Here is a 5,883-nt window from a genome sequence, read left to right as displayed (position 1 = left end):
GGTGGATGGAGTGGGCCGTGGGGGCCCAACGCGGGCTGCCCGGGCCGGCTGCGGGGGCGGTGCGGCGGCGCCACGTGGCGGGCGCCTATTGGCCCAGGGCGTCGGCAGCGGAGCGTCCGGACATGTCCGGCCCGGCAGTTTTCGTCCGGCGGCGCGAGGGGTTGGATCTAGGGTTTGGACGAGGGGGATCCGGATTTCGGGGAAGGGGTCAAATTTTATAGGTAGAGGGAGCTAGGAGAGTCCAAATGAGGTGCAGTTTTCGGCCACGCGATCGTGATCGAACGCTCTAGATGATGGAGCAGAGTTAGGTGGGTTTTTGGCCAAATTGGAGGGGTGTTGGGCTGCAACACACACGAGGCCTTTTCGGTCCCTCGGTTAACCGTTGGAGTATCAAACGAAGTCCAAATGATACGAAACTTGACAGGCGGTCTATCGGTAGTAAACCAAGGCCGCTTGGCAAGTCTCGGTCCAATCCGGAAATGTTTAATCCCCACACACGAAAGAAAGCTAGAAATGACCACCGGAGGAGAACGAAGCACCGGAATGCAAAACGGACAACGGGGAAAATGCTCGAATGCATGACACGAACACGTATGCAAATGCAATGCACATGATGACATGATAAGAGATGCATGACAACGACCACAACACACGGAGACAAAATCCGAACCCGAGGAAATAAATATAACTTAACGCCGGAAACGGCAAGAGTTGCAGTACAAATTGGGAAAGTTACATCCGGGGTGTTACAACACTCCACCACTACGAAAGGATCTCGTCCCGAGATCTAGGACTGAAAGAACGCCGAGTACTTAGAACGGAGGTGATCCTCGCGTTCCCAGGTAGCTTCATGGTCGGAATGGTGTGACCACTTGACTTTGAGAAATTTGATTGACTTGTTGCGAGTCTTGCGTTCAGTCTCTTCAAGAATAGCAACTGGGTGCTCACGATAAGAGAGATCTTCTTGGAGCTCAATGTCCTCGAAGTTGATGGTGCGGTCAGGAGTCTTGAAGCACTTTCGAAGCTGAGAGACATGGAACACGTCATGAACATTTGCAAAGTTTGAAGGAAGCTCGAGTTGATAGGCGAGGTCGCCTCTCTTCCTGACAATCTTGAAAGGTCCCACGTATCTGGGGGCAAGCTTCCCTTTGATACCGAAGCGACGAGTACCTTTCATAGGAGAGACGCGGAGGTAAACATGATCTCCGATCTCGAAAGCCAAATCATGGTGCTTACTATCATAGTAGCTCTTCTGGCGGGATTGGGCTGCTTTGAGGTTATCACGAATGACTTTGCACATTTCTTCTGCCTCTGTGATTAAGTCATTACCCAAAAGCTGACGTTCACCGGTTTCAGACCAGTTGAGAGGGGTACGACACTTCCTGCCATACAGAATTTCAAATGGGGCCTTGCCCAAACTTGCTTGAAAACTGTTATTGTAGGAGAATTCAGCATAAGGAAGACAATCCTCCCACTTCATGCCGAAGGAGATCACACAAGCCCTGAGCATATCTTCAAGAATCTGGTTGACACGCTCGACTTGACCGCTAGTTTGAGGATGGAAAGCTGTGCTGAAGCGGATGTTCGTGCCCATGGCCTTCTGAAAAGAATCCCAAAACTTCAAGGTAAAGATGTTGCCACGGTCTGAAGAGATCACTTGTGGAATACCGTGCAGAGAGACAATTTGAGAGGTATAGAGTTCCGCCAATTGAGCTGCAGTGATCGACTCTTTGATAGGCAGAAAATGAGCCACTTTGGTGAGTTTGTCGATGACAACGAATATAGCATCATTGCCATGCTTGGACTTTGGAAACCCAGTCACGAAGTCCATTTCAATGTGGTCAAACTTCCATTCTGGAATGGCAAGAGGTTGGAGGAGACCAGTTGGCCTTTGGTGTTCTGCCTTCACTCTTCTGCAGACATCACATTCATTTACGAATTGAGCAATCTCGCGCTTCATTCAAGTCCACTAATAAGCCTGCTTAAGGTCCTGATACATCTTCGTGCTCCCAGGGTGGATGGAGAGGAGAGAATTGTGAGCCTCGTTCATGATCACTTCACGGAGGTCACCTTTGGGTACAACAATACGATCCTCGAAGAAGAGAGTGTCCTTGTCATCAAGGCGGTAGCACTTGTACTTGGGTTGACTCTTGGCAATCCCAATCTTCACCTTTTTCACCATAGCATCAAGAAGTTGGGCTTGGCGAATCTGGTCTTCCAAGGTAGGAGAGACTTGAAGGTTGGCGAGGAAATCCTTGAGGAACAACTTGCAGATTAAGTTTGCGGAAAGCTTCACAAAGCTCAGGTTGATAAGGCTTGAGAATCAGACTATTGCAGTAAGCCTTTCTGCTCAATGCGTCAGCAATCACATTGGCCTTGCCTGGAGTATACTCGATACTCGGATTATACTCTTGAATCATTTCGACCCATCGAGTTTGCCTGAGGTTGAGATTAGGCTGAGTGAAGATGTACTTGAGACTCTTGTGGTCAGTGAAGATGTCCACTTTTCTTCCCAATAAGAGATGTCTCCAAGTCAAAAGAGCATGCACGACTGCCGCCAACTCAAGATCATGAGTGGGGTAGTTCTTCTCATTGGGTTTCAACTAGCGAGAGGTATAAGCAACAACTTTCTTCTCTTGCATCAATACTGCGCCAAGACCTTGGAGAGAGGCATCACAAAAGACCTCGTATGGCTTGGATTCATCAGGCAGAGTGAGAACTGGAGCAGTGATCAGTTTCTCTTTCAAAGTGTTGAAAGCAATATCACACTCCGGAGACCAAACGTACTTGACGTGCTTCTGGAGAGGATTTGAGAGAGGCTTTGCGATTTTAGAAAAGTTTTCAAAGAATCTTCGGCAATAGCTTGCGAGACCGAGGAAGCTACGGAGTTGCTTCACGTTCTGAGGAGGTTCCCAATTCACAATTACATACACCTTCTCAGGATTTATGGCAATGCCCTTGGCAGAGATGATATGACCAAGATAAAGAACCTCATCGAGCCCAAATTCACACTTGGAGAACTTGGCGTAGAACTGATGTTCCCTTAGCTTATCAAGAACCAAACGCAAGTGCTTGGCATGATCTTCCTTGTTCTTCGAGAAAACCAGAATGTCGTCGAGATAGACCAAAACGAAGTCATTGGTGTAGGCGTTGAAGATGAAGTTCATCATGCGAGAGAACGTCGGAGGAGCGTTGACGAGACCAAAAGACATGACAGTGTATTCATATGAACCAAAGCTTGTCCTGAAAGCCGTCTTGGGAATATCTTGCTCACGGATACGAATCTGATGATAACCCATACGGAGATCAAGCTTGGAGAATACTTGGGCACCTTTGAGTTGTTCGAACAGCTCATTGATGTTGGAAAGTGGGTATTTGTTCTTGATGGTCTTCTTGTTCACTCAACGGTAATCAACACAAAGTCGGTCCGTTCCATCCTTCTTCTTCACAAAAAGAACACCACAACCCCACGGAGAAGAACTAGGCCGGATAAGACCCATTTTCTCTTGAATATCGAGTTGCTTCTTCAGCTCCTTCAACTCTTCAGGTCCGAGCTTGTAAGGACGTTTGCACACAGGTTCCGTGCCAGGCTCAAGATCAATAACGAATTCAACTGGCCGGTGCAGAGGCATTCCTGGAAGCTCTTCTGGAAAGACGTCTTGATATTCGCAAATGACTGGAATTTGAGAGATGGCATCCAATTCACCCCTCTCATTGAGAGAAAACAGACGGATGGTATCATCACGAGCGGCAAAGACAATCACATCCTCAGACGAATGAGTCAATTGAATCTGCCTGGCTGCACAATCAAGCTGAGCCTTGTGCTTAGAAAGCCAATCCATCCCGAGAATAAGATCAATATCCGAGTTGCCAAGAACCACCGGAGAAGAGAGAAACTTGTAATCGCCCAATGTGATAGAAACATCTGGGGCAATAGCGCTTGCATTCATGAATTTACCTGGAGAAACAACAGATAACTGTCTAGGCAAATCTTGCAAAGGCAACTCATGCTTAGAAACAAATGGTCTCGAGATGAAACAATGCGATGCACCCGTGTCAAAAAGAACTTTTGTAGGAATATCATTAACAGGAAGGTTACCCATGATCACATCTGACGAGTCCTCTGCCTGAGATGCATTCATCAAGTTGACCTTGGCGGACTTGGGGTTATGCTTGACCACAGCTGTACTTGCCAATCTGACAGGAGGAGGAGGAGGAGGACGCCTCTGGTTGAAACACTTGTTGGCATAGTGACCCTTCTGTTGGCACTTGTTGCACATGACCTCTGAAAGCGGACGGTGATACGGAGCACTCGATCTTGGAGCTTGAGACGAAGTCTTGTTCTGAAAGCCAGGGTTGGGTGGGTGGGAAGAACCACTGCCACCTTTGCTATTCTGCTGATACGGTTGACGAAACGGAGGAGGAGGAAGCCAAAACTTCTGCTGCTTGGCCACTTGAGTAGAGGAAGAAGGAGTAACATCTCTGACTCGCTTCTTGGAAGCATTACACCTCAACTGAGCAGCCTCCTGCTTCAATGCCATGTTGTAGAACTCATCGTACCTCAAGGGCTCGAAGAGAACAAGAGCTAGCTGAATTTCTTCTCTGAGACCACCCCTGAACTGATATATCATGCTCTTCTCATCGGGGACGTCCTACTTGGCAAAGCGGGCGAGCTTCTGGAACAACTTGTTGTAGTCATAGACAGACAAAGAGCCTTGCTTCAGGTTGCGGAATTCCTCACGCTTGCTTTCAACCACGCTTTGAGGAATATGATGAGCTCTGAAATCTCGACGGAAATCATCCCAAGTGATAACACGTCCACCTCTGGAATCCTTGTACTACTGGAACCATTCTGCAGCTTTATCTTTGAGTTGGAAGGAAGCGAACTTAACAAAGTCCTCAGGCCTGACGTTACTACACTCGAAATGCTTACACAGACCCACAAGCCAATCGTCAGCATCGGTTGCCTCAACACAATTGCTGAAAGTCTTTGGCCCGTTAGCAAGGAACTGGTTGAGTGTAGCAAAGTGATTCTGATTGCTGCCTTGATTCCCTTGGTTGCCTTGATTGCGCTCTTGAAGAATTTGCATGATCAATTGTGTGTTTGCATTGGTTGCGGCCATCACAGCTTGCCATGCCTCCGGAGGAGGTGGAGGTGGTGGCGGATCAGGATTCGGAGTCGTGCGCGTTGGAGGAGCCATCCTGAAGAGGTTTACCACCATTAGCACAATGATAGACAAATATTGAAGCTGAATCCAACGAAATGAAAATTGCAACATTTAGTCTTCACATCCGAACAAAATGAACGAATGCATTCCTCTTGAAATGGTCACATATCCATAAATTGAGAAGCCACGTAGAATTAAGGTAGAGAAATAAATCAACAAGGTATGGATCAAGAACGAATAATCGGTAAGAAATCCCAATCTCAAACCAATATCCATGGAAGAAGAACTAGAGCTACTAGAATTCCCACCTATGAAACTCCCGAACCTTTCCGGTTATGCAATCAGGTGTTGGGGATACAGGGGAAGCATAATATCTCACCCAAACTAGCAAATCCTACATCCAGTTGTATCCATCCTTCAACACATAACCAAGAAACCTTCAGAAACCATCTACCTCAACCTTCGAAAAGCATCCGTTATACAAGTTATGGCGATAGTCCCGAACTCCCGCCCCAGTACTGGGTGGCGTCGAGGTTATCTCACCAACAAACTGCATAAAAGAGATTTTCGATGTCGGCGTACTAGACTCAGGTATTCCAGAACTGCAACGATAAAATTATGATGACAACACCTCAGAGCTCAACTCCCCGGGACACTTCCACTAAACCCCTGACAGGAGGCACCAAGACAATGTTCTCATCATAAAACCATCGGA

Source organism: Triticum dicoccoides, chromosome 4A (genome assembly GCF_002162155.2).
Source record: "Triticum dicoccoides isolate Atlit2015 ecotype Zavitan chromosome 4A, WEW_v2.0, whole genome shotgun sequence".
Classification (NCBI taxonomy): domain Eukaryota; kingdom Viridiplantae; phylum Streptophyta; class Magnoliopsida; order Poales; family Poaceae; genus Triticum; species Triticum dicoccoides.
This window is presented reverse-complemented; position numbering follows the sequence as displayed.